General features: G+C 34.9%; 1 long non-coding RNA gene across 4 annotated transcripts in view; it reads right to left on the bottom strand.

The window, feature by feature from the left end:
* LOC141572197 (uncharacterized) overlaps positions 1–18,532 on the bottom strand; it is an 839,411-nt gene that overhangs the window by 819,903 nt on the left and 976 nt on the right. The gene's annotated exons all lie outside the window — the stretch shown is intronic.

Here is an 18,532-nt window from a genome sequence, read left to right as displayed (position 1 = left end):
TCTTTGCTGATTAATCTGGAAGAGGATCTGCTGGGCTACAAATTGATCTTCTGGGCTATGCTTCTCTTAAAACTGAGGGTCCTTTCTCTGCATTCTGTATGTTCCTCCCTTTGTTAATCCCTAGAAGAGGCAAGTACCCATCACGTTTCTTTGGGCTGTGGTAGAGTAACTTTATGATGGAAGTATGAGATAAAAATAAACTGCCTCCGAGTAGACAGAAATAGGGACGCCATGTCATGTCTTGGTGGTATCAATGTAACACTCCTCCACTCCCCACTCCTTCACGAATATGGCATCTTGGGGTTGGGCGAGGAACTCAGTTACTATTTCAATTACCTGCATTCTTAGTTCCACATTGATCAGTCTTTCAGAATGGCTATGAATCTAGAATAAATAAAACTATTACTGTAAAGAGTTGAAACCACAACCAAGTATTTTATTCCATGGATGGAAGTCAAGTTGAAATAACATGTTTTATTTTATATTTTGGAATTCATTACTCTGGTTTTATTGAGAATAAAAGTCCCATGTATTCATAATTTTCCTACAAATTATATGGAATTCTGTTTCATTGCTGAAGCATATGCTTACAAGTCATTAAAAAGAGCCTTTTAGAAAATGCTAGCTCAGAAAGGTTACCACTGGAGTCTGTATTCCTACAACCTAGGTAGCTAAATGCTTTCCAAACAATGAATTTATATTAGCTACTTACATTGATGTAAGTGAAAAATCCAATCTGATGTGTGTCATGCAGGGTGTCAGGCATGGTCTCTGGTCCGCTCCCGACATAAGAATGCAGGATATGGTGAGACCAAAAAGGAACACCCACGGAGCCATAGATAAGGGAGTCATACCACTAAATTCTCATTAGTGGCTGAGTTGGAGACACAGGAAGCAGGAGCCACACTATCCACAACCTGTCAACTCACCTCACTTGCTAGCTGCAATCCACCGTGCTAACTGCAATCCACTCTTGCTAGCTCAGTCACCATCTTCTTGCTAGCCCCCATTCTCTGCTAGCGTAGCCACAGCAGTGATATTAGTGGCCAATGGCTCACTGGTTACAGCTGATGGCCATCCAATCACAGTTGATGTCCACTTACCCTGCACAGCGAGCAGGATCTCCTGCATGACAAATGGTGCAGCGAGCAGGGTCTCCCACACAACACATGGATGGGGGAGTCATACCACTATAGTCTCGCGGGCAGCTGGGTTGGAGACCCAGGAAGCAGTAGCCACACAATCCGCAACCGGCCGTCCACTTCTCTGCCAACCAACCTCACTTGCTAGCTGCAATCTGCTCTTGCTAGCTCAGCCACCAGTTCTTGCTAGCCCCTGTTTTCTGCTAGCCTAGCCACGGCTGTTATATTAGTGGCCAATGGCTCACTGGCTACAGCTGATGGCCATACAATCACAGTTGATAGATATTTACTACCAGAGTAAGCACCTTTCCATGTGAGGGCACGAGCCTGGAAACTGCACTCCTGGTTCTGTCCCCACAATGTGTAAATAGTATATGGAAATAGTAATAAATGTTTCAATCTTATCAGCACAATTAGCTAAATCATTTTGATTTATAAAACTGACATTAACCAAAAGTAATGATTTTTAAAAGGTGGTTCTAGGACTGAAGTCTCAAAGACCCTTTCAGGAGGTATGAATATCAAATTATATCCATAAAAATGCTAAGATGGCATTTGCTTTTTCTTTTTTTTTAACTTCCATTCTATCATGTGGCGACAGTGGAGTTTTCCAGCTGCTACATCCAATTTGACATTGCAACAGACTACTAAATGCAGAAGCAGACATGAAAATCTATCTTCTATTAAGGAAAATATTTAAACAGTTTTGACAAACATAAAACAATGCTCATATTTTAAAAGTTTTGGCAAACACATTGATGCTAATCTTTTTACTATTTTAAAGAATATTGTCTTTTTTCATAAAATATCTTATTTCTCTAGCATATAATGGTTCATTATTTCTAGTTTTAAATGAATTATCAAGAACTGATTTTATGATTCTCACTCTTAACTTCTTATATGGTGAATATCAATGAATATAAGCAACAACCAAAACTCTTTTGGACCCTGTTGTGCGGGGTGGCCTGCGGGGTCTCAGCTCCTGCTCCCCACATAAGAATGCAGGATGTGGCTAGGTCAAAAAGGAACACCCACGGAGCCATAGGTAGGGGAATCATACCACTATATATAGTCTCACTGGAGGCTGGATTCACACAACTTGCGACCCGCTGGTCCACTTTTCTGCCAACCAACCGACTCCCTCTCCCCAGCCCAGCCATGGCAGTTATATCAGTGGCCAATTGGCTAACTGGCTATAGCTGACAGCCAGCTAGCCACAGCCGATGGCCATCTATTACCTGAGCCAGCACCCCTCCACATGAGTCCGAGAGCCTGGAAACTGCTCTCTGGGACTCTGTCCCCACAGATCCTATATTATTTAAGAGTGCAAAGCAGTCCTGAGACCATAAAGTTTGAGCATTCAGTCCTTAAAACTTTTAGAATTAATATATATTTTTTCAGAGTAGAGAAACTACAACTTTTCTTAGGAGTTTTAGAGATATCTTTGCTAAAGAATAAAAAAATGGATATGATGAAGGAAGAATAAAGAAGAATGAATAAAAGTAAGGGAAGAGAATAAAGAACACGTTGCAAACAGAACTGCAGGAAGTATGTGGCTCACAATACCTCCTTTTACATGTTAAGCAGATAACAATGTCTCTTCCATAGAAATAAAGAAACTACAAGAAAGATCAGAAGTCCACTTCCTCTACCCTCAAAACTATATTTATGCCCAACCTATTGGATAATATGAAGTATGAAAAGTAAAGTAATGGACTCTTGAGACAAAAAAAATAATAATAACTACCACTAAATGTTCTTGTGCTCCATTTTTGCAGTCATTAAGACACAGTACCTTTATTTCAGGACAATTTTAAGAGCTTTATTAATAAAAAACTAACTGCATAAAATAATTTAAAAATAAAAATCTTAAAAGTTATTGAGTGATTTTAAGACAGTCTCCAGAAAATACAAGAGAAATAAAAAGATGCATATGCCAAATTAACTTACGATGAGCTCAAAATAAGTTGTAAAAATAATTTTGCATTCTAAGATAATAGTGAAGAAGAATGCCAGTCCATTCCTTGGGATAGAAAATAGTTGCTATATTTTCAGAAAAAAATAAAAAAATTCTTAATTCTTTGAGTAAAGGAATGTATGCCAAAAGACTTTTTTGACTTGCTTTTTTTTTCCCCCTGAAAACAGGTAAGATATATTTTAATTTGTTCTGCAGGTCCCAGAGTCAACCTGAAATATATATATATATATATTTTTGTTAGTATTTCACTATTTTAGATTGTAGTATATCATTGCTAACTGAACAGCAAAATTGTGTGGAGACCTCCACTGCTCCTTTTTTGTTAGAGATAAATTATACATGATACCTATTTGTATATAGCAGCAGTGATTGAGTTTTAAGATTGTGTTATTTACAACTCATCATTAGTGACAATGAGCATATATTGTACAACATTTTACAATTAAGAATGCCACAGCATAGCATATTTCAGTTATATTCACTTGTATAATTAATAAAGAAATAGAGATGCTAGGTGTGACTAATCTTAACTGGGTTTTATTAAGGTAGAATCACTGTAATTGGAACCAATCTAAATGAGTAAGTTTTTCTATGTCTTTAATTTATTCTTTAAGCATTCAAGCTTCATAGATGCTCTCAATTGTGAATTGGAAAGTGCTGTGTTAATATAAAATGATACATATGCTGCAGTAAGAGCTCTGTCTTATAGTGTGCTTTTTGTTCTAAAAGTAAATAATTCTTAGAATGTAAGAGTAAAATGCTATATATATATATATATATATATATATATATATATATATATATATATATATCTGTTTTATATATGGACTAGGCCCCAGAAATTGAATTACTAATATCAAATCTTTCAAAAAGCAAGAACAACGTCAACAATAGCTAAAAAAGAATAACAAAATGATATGCCTGAGAAATGTCTGGCCAGAAAATAAATAAATAAATAAATAAATAAATAAATAAATAAATAAATAAATAAATCATACAACTATTAGTAGTATTGACCCCAAGTTAAAATGAGCCAAATAAACTATATCACACCAAAAAGCAAAACAAACAGCAAAAGAAACCATCGACAAAATAAAGAGGCAACCAACAGAATGGGAGAAGATATTTGCAAACTAAGCCTCTGATGAGGGGTTAATATCCAAAATATAAGGAACTCATACAACTCAACAACAACAAAACAATCCAATTAAAAAATGGGTGGAGGACCTGCGTAGATACTTCTCCCAAGAAAACATACAAATGGCCAATAGACATATGAAAAGATGCTCGACATCATTAATCATCAGAGAAATGGAAATAAAAACCACAATGAGATATTACCTCACACCAGTCAGAATGGCTATCATCAACAAGACAAATAATAACAAGTGTTGGAGAAGCTGTGGAGAGAAAGGAACCCTTATACACTGTTGGTGGGAATGCAGATCAGTACAGCCACTATGAAAGGCAGTGTGGAGGTTCCTCAAAAAATTAAGAATAGAATTACCATATAACCCAGCAATCCTACTCCTGGGCAACTACCCAAAAAATCTGAAACATTTATCTGCAAAGATATATGTGCTCCAATGTTCATTGCAGTTTTATTTATGGTGGGCAAGACATGGAAACAACCAAAGTGTCCTTCCATAGATGGTTGGACAAAGAATATGTGGTACATATACACAAGGGAATATGATTCCGTTATAAGAAAAGATGAAATTGTTCCATTTGCAACAGCATGGATGGATTTTGAGATTATTATGCTAAGCAGCATGAGTCAGATAGCAAAAGTGGAGAACCATATGCTTTCACTGATATGTGGGATATAAAACTAACAAAAGAAAGGAATAAGACAAACAAACAAAGAAACAAAAGTTCATAGACATAGTTAATAGTATAGTGGTTACCAGAGGGTAAGGGGCGGTAGATGAGGGTAAAAAGAATCAAATACATGGTAGCAGGAGAACTGACTCTGGGTGGTGAAAACACAATGTGATATATAGATGATGTAATACAGAATTATACTCTTGAACCTACGTAACTTTACTGACCATTATCACCCCAATAAACTTAAAAAAAATCAGCCACATAAAATTATACCACATGAACTTTTTCAATCTTTCTTTAACATTCTATTTCATTAAAACAAATCTATTAAAATTTTGATAATCTTTTTATTTTATCATTGTTTTGGGGGAACTTTTTTTTAAGTTTATTGGGGTGACAACTGTTAGTAAAGTTACAGAGGTTCCAGGTGTACAATTCTGTAATACATCACCTATATGTCACATTTTGTGTTCACCACCCAGAGTCAGTTCTCCTTCTATCATCATATATTTGATCCCGTTTACCCTCATCTACTACAACCTCCCCCTTATCCCTCTGGTAACCACTATTGTCTGGTAATCACTAGTGTCTATGAGTATTTTTTTTTTAAATTAGTTTCAGGTGTACAAAACAGTGTAATAGTTAGACATTTATCATTTATACCCTTCACAGAGTGATAACCCTCCAAATTTACTACCCCTCTGACATCGCATACAGCCATTATATTTCCACTGTCTCTATTCCTAATGCCGTACTCCGCGTCTTGTAACTATATATATATAAACTTGTAGTTGACATTCTTTATTGTTCAGCTTCAGCTTCAGGTGTACAGTGCAGTGATCAGGCATCTACACCATCCCTGAGGTGGTCTCCCTAATGAGACAAGTGTCCATCGGATACCCTACAAAATCTTTACAACATTATTGATTACATTCCCCAAATTGACTTTCATAACCCTGTGGTAATCTTGTGGTTATCGACTGTACTTTCTAATAAGCTCACCTTCCCCCTCATCCCCTCCCATCTAGCAATCCTGAGTTTTTCCTTTATGTCTCTGAGACTGTTTCCAATTAGTTCATTCATTTATTCTTTTCTTTAGATTCCACATATAATGGAGATCATATGGTATTTGTCTTTCTCTGTCTGACTTATTTCACTTAGCATAATGTTCTCTAGGTTCATCAATATTGTTGCAAATAGTAAGATTTCATTCTTCTTTATGGCTGTGTAATACTCCATTGTATAAATATACCACAGTTTCTTAATCTAGACGTGTACTGATGGGCATTTCGGTTGTTTCCATGTCTTGGCTATTGTGTATAGTACTTCAATAAACATAGGGGTCCATAAATTTTTTTGAATTAGAGTTTTGGATTTCTCTGGATAGATACCTAGGAGTGGAATTGCTGGGTCATAAGGTAGTTCCATTTTCAGTTTTTGAGATACCTCCATACTGTTTTCCACAGTGGCTGCACAAATCTGCAATCCCACCAACAGTGCACAAGGGTTCCCTGTTCTTCACATTCTAGCCAGCACTTGTTGTTTGATAATTTATTGATGATAGCCATTTTGACTGGGGTGAGGTGGTATCTCACTGTGGTTTTTATTTGCATTTCTCTAATGATTAGTGTGGTTGAGCATTTTTTTCATGTGTCCATTTGCCATCTGTAAGCCCTCTTCAGAAAAATGTCTCTTCATATTCTCTGCGCATTTTTTAATTGGGTTGTATTTTTTTTTTTAATAGCTGAGTTGAGTTTTTAATAAATTTTGGATATTAACCCCTTATTGGATATATCACTGGCAAATACCTTCTCTCATTCAATAGGATCCCTTCTTGTTTTATTGATGGTTTCCTTTGCTGTGAAAAAACTTTTTAGTTTGATGTAATCCCACATGTGTATTTTTTCTCTTACTTCCCTTGCTTGAAGGGCTATATATATCAGTAAAAATCTTACTCCAGGTAATGTCTGTATACTTTCTTCCTATATTTGCTTCTTGGAGTTTTATGGTTTCAGATCTTACATTTAAGTCTTTAATCTATTTTGAATTTATTCTTTTATGTGGTATAAAGAGGTGGTCCAGCTTCATTTTTTTGCATGTGTCTGTCCAGGTTTCCCAGCACCATTTATTGAATAGACTGTCTCTACCCCACCGTAAATTCTTGCTTCCATGGTCATAGATTAAATGACCATACAGGCATGGATTTGTTTCTGGGCTCTCTATTCTGTTCCATTGATCTATGTATCTGCTTTTATGCCAGTACCATGCTGTTTTGATTACTATAGCCTTGTAGTACAATTTGATGTTATACCTCCCACTTTGTTCTTGTTTCTCAAGATTGACGAGGCTATCCAGGATATTTTATGGTTCCATATACATTTTAGGATTATATGTTCTATTTCTGTGAAACACTTCCTTGGTAGTTTGATAGAAATTGCATTGAGTCTGTATATTGCCTTAGGCAGTATGGACATTTTAACGATATTAATTCTTCATATCCATGAGAATGGTATGTGTTTCCATCTATTTGTATCTTCTTTAATTTCTCTCTTCAGTGTCTTATAATTTTCTGAGTACAGATCTTTCACTTCTTTGGTTAAATTTATTCCTAGGTATTTTATAGTCTTTGAAGCAATTATAAATGGCATCTCTCTCTTAATTTCTCTTTATGATATTTTATTATTGATACATACAAATGCAACTGATTTCTGAATATTAATTTGTATCCTGCTACTTTACTACATTCATTTATCAGTTCTAATATTTTTTCTGGTAGAGTCTTTAGGGTTCTCTCTATATAGTATCATGTTATCTGCACATAATGACAATTTTACTTCCTCCTTACCAATTTGGATGCCTTTTTCTTTTTCTTCCTTGTCTTATTGCTGTGGCTAGAACTTTCAGCACTATGTTCAATTGAAGTGGAAAAAGTGGACAACCTTGCCTTGTCCCCAATCTTAATGGGAATGGTATTAGCTGTTCCCCATTGAATACCATGTTAGCTGTGGGTTTATCATACATGGCCTTTATTATGTTGAGATATGGTGCTTTTGGGGAACTTTTCATAACTGCAACACACCTGTAATACTTCTAAAAGACAAGTCAAAACTCAATTTTTCATTCTTCTTTCTCTTCTTTTAATTTGCTGTGTTTATTCATGTCCTGCTTTTTGGAATTCTTTCCACCTTTGACTTCCTTGACATCTTTTCATATGGTTCTCCTCCTGCATCCACAATATTGCCTTCTCAGTGTCCACTATTGAGTCTTATTTCTCTGTGACTCTAAAATGCTGTGTTCCCCGAGGCGCCGTCATTGCCCTTGACCTCTTCGCATGTCATCATTTTCAACAGTACATCTACATACTCCAAGCATCAGCTGCCAACTATACCTGATTACTTTCAAAACAAGACATGTGACCTCAAAACATAGGTACTCAATATTATTCAACACAACATCTTTAAATACTGCACAACTGAATAGTCACTCTCTCCAAAACTAAATTCATTATCTACCCACTAAAAATATCCCTTAAATACTGCACTTCAGCTAAGTTCACTTCTTTTGAGCAACTAGAATTCCCCTTTTGTTCTGCTTAGCACAGTTGGTTCAGTGTGACGTCTTATTCACTTGCTTGCATCTGCAAATGAAAGCTAAGATCTGGGAGGATGAAGTTCGTTTCTTGTCTATTTTGTTCTCCTAGTTCTGCTGTCCTAGAAGAGAGTTAATGCATAGTGAATCTTCTCTGTCACGCTCCCATGTGACCAATTAGTCCACATGTCCTCCCAATTCCACATCCTAAAAGTCTCTGGAATCCAATGTCCTGTTACAATCTTAGTTTCTTCTTTTAAGGCTACAAATATTATAATAGTCCCCTAACTGATTTTCCTGCTTCAAGCCTATTCATCTGTAAAATTATATTTTTTCTGATTGAAAATTTGCAATGATTATAGTCCCTTAAGATGATGTATATATTTTCTTAATTGAGATGTGACCTATTCCAATATTGACTCTTTCACTTTCCAGATACTGCAACATCTACCCATATTCATTATTTTTAACTTTTCTGAACACCGAATTTCATGAATTTGGAACAGCACACTGTGCTGCTATCACAGGGCTGGATAGATGTAGTGTTGGTATAAATATCAATATAGATATCTATATAGATATAGACATAAGTGTAGATTTGTGGAAGTAGACAAAGATGTAGAGATTAATACTTTCAATCACCTCTGGCCAGTTCTTCTACTCATTTTTCTGAGCCAGTTCCTGTGTATGACCTTGGTGAAGGACTCCCTTCAATGCACAGAGAGGTGTTTTCCCCTGCCTTCCTACATAATCCTGAGACTATCTCAATTAAAGCACTTTGGATATTCTCTAAGCTCCTTGAGAGTAGAGATGGTGCACCTTAGTATATGACACAGTGTCACATAGCCAGTAATAAAAATATTTGTTAAAGGAGTGTATGAATTTAAAAATGATAATTTGTATGATCATATTAATCTACCATGTGAAGAGAAAGAAATCCTATTTTAAGCACACCTGTCGATGTAGTCATGGCACAAAGAACATCAAATTAGGAATCCTGTAAATAAAAATTTATTTCAAAACTATTCCCTTAAATAGAAGACCATTAAATAATATTTAACATAAGAAAAATAAATCCTCAGATAGGAAACAGAAGCAATAAATATTTACTTAAGTGCAGTGTAATTCGAGCAATACTTGGAATCACCCTCTCTTCTTTTATTTTTAAATTTGTTAACTAATAAGTGTATTATACATTTATTAAGAACACTTTATAGGCTTTATTAAAAACTTTATAGACTTTATTATATATTTATTAAGAAGACTTTAACAAAAACCAGAATTTGTTTTTTGTTAAAATCCAAAGTGTTCAGAGATTTTAACATTAAAGTGTTTTTGGTTTTTTTGCACTTTTGTATAAGAGTTGAAGATACTTATCTGGAAACTTCTTCCACAGAAAATATCATAACACTAGTTTATGATGGAAGCAAAGAATGTAACCTCAAATTTAAGGACTTAGGGAAAGACAAGCTTAACGTAGTTGGCTACTTCTACTACATTCAGTTCTGCCCTCGGTAAGCAAGACAGTAACCCCACTCAGAAGTGCTACTGAGATATCAGAAAGTAAGGTTTCCAGGTGGGAATTCCCGCCCATTCTCAGGAATGTTTCGCTTTCCCGTTCCTGAATCCTGAGATATAAACTGTTTTCTGTTCTCCACGATCAATCGTTTCCACAAAGTGATGGCCGCTACTACCAACCACCTGGATTCAAGGAGTCTATTTTCCCGACCAACTTTTCTCGGGATTCGGGAATGGAAAAGCGAAAGAGATTCCTGAGAACAAGCGTGAATTCTGGCCTGGAAACCCCATCAGAAAGAATTCCTTTTTTTTTTTTTTTTTTCCATGCAATGTTAACTTTTTCAGCATTAAAAATGATTCCTGTGTTTTCATGAAAAAAGAAAGAAACAAACAAACAAACAAAAAACAACAACTGTGTGCACAGTCTGCAATCAAGAGTTAGTGAAAAGGGAAAGAAGCACAAACATGTTTTACTCAATACAAAAATAACGTCAAAGTCAATATAGTCTTTAAAAAAAAAGAAATGTATTTCCCTTCTCTTCATAGAGAGCATATATTCATTTTGAAGTAACTAACATAATTGAGAACAAATCAGGATTAAATTTATGTTTATAGCAATCAAAGAGAATCAGAGAAGTTGGAACTCTAATTCAGGCCATATGGAAATAGTAGTGAAAAAAAAAAGAAAGGGGAAAATATGCAATCCTTTTTGGGGTGTGGAGAAGATAAGATAGCAGTAGCTTGCTCACCTTCAACGGTTGTCATGTGCGTCATATACTTTTCCAGGAGAATGTGTGCAAGGGATAACAAATAGGCAACATTGACTGAGAAGCAGTGATCATGGCCTGGGGTGGAAAATGGCTGTAGACGCTCAGTCCTCCCTGTGAACCCTGCATGAATCTGGAAATCGGATTCTTTATGCCTTTATTAAAAGAGCAATTGTTTGGTCAAAAATAATTGAAGATCTGGGGTGGCCAGATGGCTCAGTTGGTTAGAATGTGAGCTCTGAACAACAAGGTTGCAGCTTCGATTCCCACATGGGCTGGTAAACTATGCCCTCCAGAACTAGATTGAAGGACAACAACTTGGAACTGATGGGCCCTGGAGAAATACACTGTCCCCTCACCCCCCAAAAAAGAATGATTATAGAGAACACAATAAACAAACAAACAAAAACTGAAGATCTTTTCCCTCATTATGTATCTAATACTGATAAAAGCTCTAATTTAATTACTTTTCTATTAAAGTTTTCACACTTCCACTCAAACATGCAGTTTTTTCTAATACTATGCTATACCTTAATTGTGCTGATTTTCACTGTAAAACGACCATACTTCCTACCCTTTAGGGCCTACCACTATTGGTGGCATTGTCTTAAGGCTCGCTATGAGTATACAACATTGGCTGCTGTCATTTGTCAACAAATATTGTCATTTTTTTCTCTTGTCTCATATTGTTTTCCAGTGAGTTTTGATATGATTTATTCTACTGCTGGGTTCTTACCACTATCTGCTACCTCATTAGCAACCACCATTTAGCAGGAGCCTGAGCCAACAGGATGCCACCTTGTTCAGTCTTTTGGATCCTTTGGGACTGTCCACCATAGACTCCATTCTGTGAACTACAGTAAGACTGTCAGCCCTTTGTGTGCTAATAATAATCAATTAATGTTTGATAAAGTTGCAATATATTTTACTTTGGCACACGAAGCAATCTATTTTAATCTCATTAGGAACACCTCTTCACCAACTGCACTGCAAGCAGGTTCACAGTGTATGATTATTTCCTTTCATACAGTTTGTGTATGCACACAAATGATGTGGCATAAGAAATGATGAGATGTGTATGAAAGTGGTATCATGTAATTATACCATATTGATTAATGTTTGTTGCCATATTGAACGGGCTTGGGGTCCTTACAAGAAAGGTGCTACTTAAGCATAAAATATTGGTGTTGCATCTGTACTTGCATAGCTTATAAATCATATCTCAAAATTTCACAGACACAAAGCAAGTTTTTACCATTGTCAGCAAGCAAAGACAATGAAGCTAGTCTAGTGGGGGCTTCCTCCATTATCAAAACAATTGCCAGAAGAGTCCTGATCCCTTCATTGTTACCAGTTACCATGAGTGATGGTTAGTGGTGAGTCAGGTAGAAAGAACACAGCTAAATTTCCACGTGTCAGGCTGAAACTGACATGGTGAAAGGACAATGATTTTTGTTTTTAAAATGTAAAAAACGAGCAAACAAGATATAAATAGGATTTATGGCAAATAAATTTGGAATACCAATATTTAATTTCTTCTTAACAGGACATCACTTATTGTTAAAATTATATGTTTTCCTCCAAAATAGTTGGCTCTTAAGTGCCAATTAGTGTGTTGAATCAGGAATTATCCAAGCAAAACACTAGAAAGTGACAATACATAGTATTCACTTTTTAAAGTATATTTTAAAGTTTTGTTAAAATATGATATTTAAATTCATTTATCTCTGTAGACTACTTAGAGTAGTAAGTTCCTACTAAGTGTCACCTGAATGAATCATGTCTGAGAATATATCAAAATGACATAAACTTCCAATTAATAGGTTTAATATGGAATTTGATCTTGTTATAAGCTTGTGCTAAAATTATTTTCTATTTATTGGATTATTTGTACATGATGTCTGTTCTCTGCATCTGGTACCAACTTGTTTTGTGGTGACTTGATTGATTTACTTCAATCAAAATAGGGATTGGTTTAGTGACTGGTTAAGAACACTCCTTGGAGGCAGACTTCTTGAGTTAGAAATTCAGTTAGACCATGAGGACAAAATGGAAGCCTACCTACTCTAATGTCTAATGTAGTTAGTCCTCAACAAATGTTAATAGCTTTTGTTTTTCCTCTAAGTGCAAGATCACTTATTAAACATTTTGATACTTTACGACTTGATGATGTGTTTATTAGATGTTGTTTGTTAAATTGTATATATAACTCTTCTAGCCCCAATTGCTAATTTGGGGTTCCTTTCAGCTCCCTAAAAACTCAGAAAATCCCTAGGACAACTCCTAAATGACATTCCTAATTAGAACATGAGTGCCATCTGGTGGTCATAATTGCAAACTACAGGCTTACTGGTGAACAGAAAAGTAGGTGGTGATAATTTTCTGCTTCATAATGCAGTCTCCTGAAGTGATTCTCAGACAAACAAATGAGGCTTCTTATATGCACACTACTCAACGGTTTAAACACAAAATTTCAGCAGACTGTTGGGGAAATTTGGGCCTCAAGAAGCATACAGTCTAGTTCTAAAGACTCACAAAAAATTTTTAAACTGAATTATAAATATGAAATAGGAAAAATAAATATATATATAAAGAAATATATATATATTTCTTCCTTCAAAATAGTTTTTTCCTATTAAATATCATACCCATCTTTCTATTACAGCCCTCCCTGGTCTCATTTATATCTGAACTCATATATATATATATATATATATATATATATATATATATATATATATTCTATATATATTATTCTTCTGGTTTAGTGCAAAAAGTCAAAGAAATATCAAGTTAAGGGGAGATGGGAAAGAAATGGGAAATGATCAAGATGCAAAACACGTATGAAAATCCTTTAAAATAAGATACAATAACTTAGAATATAAGAAGCCATTAGAGATTTTTATCCCAGATTTAGAAGATTGGTGGATAAACAGAGACTACTTGGAAACATATCTAGTCATGAAAAATTGAATCTTAGATTTTGTTTTTTACAGAAACAACTTTATATGAGAAGACCTTGGCGAGTGCTATACAAGATGATGATTAGACATCTATAAGAGTAAATTTATTAAAATTTATAGGCATCCTTATACTGAAAATATAACTAAGAAGACATTCACATATTTAATGAAAGCTATGGGATGTAAACAAAAAATAAGTAAACTTTTCTTTTAAGTTAATAAGATTTCAAGTTTTATTCCTGTTTTCTAAAATCTTAGTTTAACTGTCAGTGTTGTTTCTTTTTCTTCCAGAGGAATAATATTTTTGATAGACCAAGATGTGACGGAGAGTGAGCATGAGTATCACTTAGAAGAGGCCAGTCACATCCACAGGTTCTGTAAAAGCAAAAGTTGGCACTATGAGCACCAAAACAGTTGAATTTGAGCTCCTCTTTTATACACTGTTAATGATTTTGGTTGCAGATGTTATCACGGCATCTACAAACTAGGCTTGTTCTTAGTGTTGGTTACTGAAGCAGCTGTTAAATTAATTAAGTCAGTATATTGTCCAAGTCTGATTAAGATATGTTTATTTCTGCTTTCATAAAACAGCTGCGATGTAAGTCCTGAAACTGATGTTCTAAAAAACCCAAAATACAATTAAAATCATCATATGTTGTCCAGTTCAAGTAAAAGTTTACTTTTGGATCTTCGTGTTTTATTTATTATTTATAGGGGATACTAGTGTATACCTGGAACACAAGATTATAATTTATTTAATTTTATTTCTAAGTACTTTCACATTCAATGTTCTTTTAAACATACAACATACAGGATTAAAACATCAAAACAGAAAATGTAAATGTTGAAATTGGCTCTAATAAGCAAAGCAGGCGATCTGAGAAAGAGACTGAACCTGATTTGAATTGAGTAATGCTCTCTGTTTCCATACATTTTGTGGTAAAATTTGTTGGGGTATAACAGTAGTTATGGTCTATTAATTAGAACCTAGAACCTTATGTAAATCAAATGAAAGGAGAGGAAAAAAGGAGGGAATGATTTAAAGAAAAAAATCTGTAACACAAATAAGACAAAAGCTTAGAAGTAACTCAACTGATGCAGATGTGCTGCATCTGCTCATTTGCCCCCTGGGGACTGGGGGATAAAGAGATTAAGACATTTACACAAAGATGGTTAGACAACAAGATCAGATAAGCAACATGGCAGCTAGGTCCAGGTACTTTAACTAGCTCTAGGTACCATGGAGAAAAGGACCCACTAACCCACTTAACCCACTTACAACCAATATTTTTAATTCTTTTAACATTCAAATGATATTTTAATCAGGGTAGACAATAAGCTGGTTCATTTTAAAATGTCACTAATGTTCTGAACTAGAAAGAAAAAAGTGATCTTTTAATAATCACTTCACTTAGGTAAACAGTATTGGGGTTTCATAATGGGACATGAATACTCTTTTTAAGACAATCTAAGTGAGGACAATATTTTAAAATCCACTTTCACATGAGAATAGTAGAAAATTTTACTTATGATATATGAAAAAAACTTGATGGGTGCTCTGAAAATATGAATTTGTTTGTTTCTTCTTGGTAGACCTCCTACAAGAAAATGTTTTCTGTTTCTTTTTTCTTTTTAATTAAAGTTTATTGGGGTGACAATTGTTAGTAAAGTTACATAGATTTCAGTTGTACAATTCTGTAATACATCATCTATCAATCACATTTTGTGTTCACCACCCAGAGTTAGTTCTCCTTCCATCATCATATATTTGATCCCCTTTACCCTTAACTACCATCCCCCTACCCCCTTACCCTCTGGTAACCACTAAACTATTGTCTGTGTCTATGAGTTTTTGTTTCTCATTTGTTTGTCTTGTTCTTTTGTGGTTTTGGGTTCGTATACCACATATCAGTGAAATCATACGGTTCTCTGCTTTTTCTGTCTGACTTATTTCGCTTAGCATTATAATCTCAAGCATTATAATCTCATGTTGTCACATATGGTCCTATTTCATCTTTTCTTACTTCCGAATAGTATTCCATTCTGTATATATACCACAACTTCTTTATCCATTCATCTATCGAAGGACATTTTGGTTGTTTCCATGTCTTGGCCACCGTAAATAAAGCTGCAATGAACATTGGAGCACACGTGTCTTTCTGTATAAATGTTTTCAGATTTTTTGGGTAGATACCCAGGAGAAGGATTGTTGGGTCATATGGTAATTCTATTCCTAATTTTTTGAAGAATCTCCACACTGCCTCCCATAACGACTGAACAAGTCTGCATTCCCACCAACAGTGTATGAGGGTTCCTTTTTCTCCACAGCCTCTCCAACACTTGTTACTATTTGTCTTGTTGATGATAGCCATTCTGACTGGGGTGAGGTGATATCTCATTGTGGTTTTTATTTGCATTTCTCTGATGATTAGTGATGTTGAGCATGTTTTCATATGTCTATTTGCCATTTGTATGTCCTTTTTGGAGAAATGTTTCTTTTTCTGTTTCTTACTTAATGCACTGCTTTTTTTTCTAATTTCAGATATTGATACACTTATACCTGAATGCTGTGCACATCATAGTGTATATGATCTATAGACCCTTCACTTTCCAACCACAGCAATTTAAAAATATGCAAAAAGATATAGAAGTCAGAAAGACTAATACTATCTATAGTATTCGGTTGGTGCAAAAGTCATTGCAGTTTTTGCAATTATTTTTAACCTTTTAAACCGCAATACCTTTTGCATCAACCTAACACATACATAGATGTTAATGCAAAATATATGTAGAATGTATAATTCTATAATAGTATAAAATGGAACATTATAAGCTATGAAATGAATACATGTAACCTAGTCACCCTTAAATTATGACTTGAAACCCAGGTTCTAAATTTGAACCGACAGAAATAGATCTTACTATTCCTAATTATCCAAATTCAACATCTCCTTTCTAAATTATCAGATAACCTTAACAGGAAAAATACTACTACATCACCTACTTGTTGCAAAAAATAGATTCTTGCTCAATTCTTGTGATAATAGTGTTTTCTTTATAAAAAGTCAAAACATTATAAGCCTTTAGATTCTTTTACTAAAAAAGGAAAATATTTAATTCATCTATATCATTTGAGACATAAATTTCCTTGTTCTTGTTAATTGCAGGAGAGTACCATGATCATGTGACTCATAGTGTTTCCTTCTTTACATTGGCTACTAACTATCTTCATGGTAAACATCCGATTATTCCTGAAATTGTAAAGGAATTTTTCTCTCTAAACCCCATTTCTGGCTTCATATCTCTCTTACTATCTGTCATTTTACCCTATATCTTGATTTGACTGACCTATATTTTTGGATAATTTTATAATTGAATAAATTTTTATAAGTCAACTTAAGTCCTTTCTGAAATGCCAGTTCAAAGAAAAATATATGAAATATATGAGATACTGATGTAAACATTAAAATTCTTAAATCACCGTACTATAAAGGTGTTTTAGGAATTGAAGAGAACTCTAAACAAGCTCATCCTCTAAGGCCCCTCTAAGGCTGAATGTACTCAATTATACTAAATGTTTAAAGGCAAAACCACTGCAGAATAGGAAAAAAAATGCTTTAAGCTCTTCGACTTTGAATCTATTTTGTGATATATTTAAAGAGGTTATAAAAGTCCTGGTAATTGTCTCTGTGAACCAACAGCCTGACACAGGAGTGGAGCCAGTGAAGCAGAGCAAAAGCCCAGAGAAGTCGAATCTCAGCAACAATCCCTCAGTTAACACATTAAAACAATAAAAATAAAAATAACCTACCATGTTTCCCTGAAAATAAGACCTAGCTGGAAAATCAGCTCTAATGCATCTTTTGGAGTAAACATTAATATAAGATCGGTTTTATATTATATAAGACCTGGTATTATATTATATTATATTATATTATATTATATTATATTATACCCAGTCTTATATTAAAGTAAGACGGGGTCTTATATTAATTTTTGTTCCAAAAGACACACTAGAGCTGATTGTCCAGCTAGGTCTTATTTTCAGGGAAACATAGTAATTACTGGTACACAGGAAAAATAAAATAAGCAGTATGGAAGGGTAGAGAAGCATTAAATGTGAACACACAAATCTGTCTTTGCTATGGTACAAGAAATCAGCCTAGATCCTGAGGGTAACCATTAAAAGCAGAGACTGGATGTTTGTATAACATGTGTGAATGAGAAGAAGCCAAGAAACAGGAAAAAGACTAATTTTAATTACTAGAAAAGCTGCAAGAGAAAGAACACAGAGCTGGTGGCAGGACGGCTTCCAGCTACAGGCGGCATGGCACTGTACTCTCCTTGCCAATTAGAGCCAGCCAGACCCCATTGGGGGACTGAGTGAGCAGAGGTATCAGCCTCAGTGCAGGTCAGGCTGGACTGAAACATACATGAAAAGGGGACACCAAGCGACACCGGTGTGACCTGAGGCTCTCCTACAGTTTCATTTATAGACGTACAGAAATAGAAAGCAGTATGTGGGATTTCCTTTCCATGCAATACAGGTGCTAACCGCGTTATCTACGGAAATACATTGCAACAGAAATGTAATATAATTTATTTCACAAACACTCAATGAACATCAAACGAATCAAGAGAATTACAGAAAGACTCAGAGACTGAGCGAAGGAAAATAGAGGGGAGGACGAGCAGAACAATGGCACTAAAGCTGCCACACTCTGGATTTACTACCTGTGTTATTTCTCC

The sequence above is a fragment of the Rhinolophus sinicus genome, linkage group LG06 (genome assembly GCF_036562045.2).
Source record: "Rhinolophus sinicus isolate RSC01 linkage group LG06, ASM3656204v1, whole genome shotgun sequence".
Classification (NCBI taxonomy): domain Eukaryota; kingdom Metazoa; phylum Chordata; class Mammalia; order Chiroptera; family Rhinolophidae; genus Rhinolophus; species Rhinolophus sinicus.
This window is presented reverse-complemented; position numbering and strand designations above follow the sequence as displayed.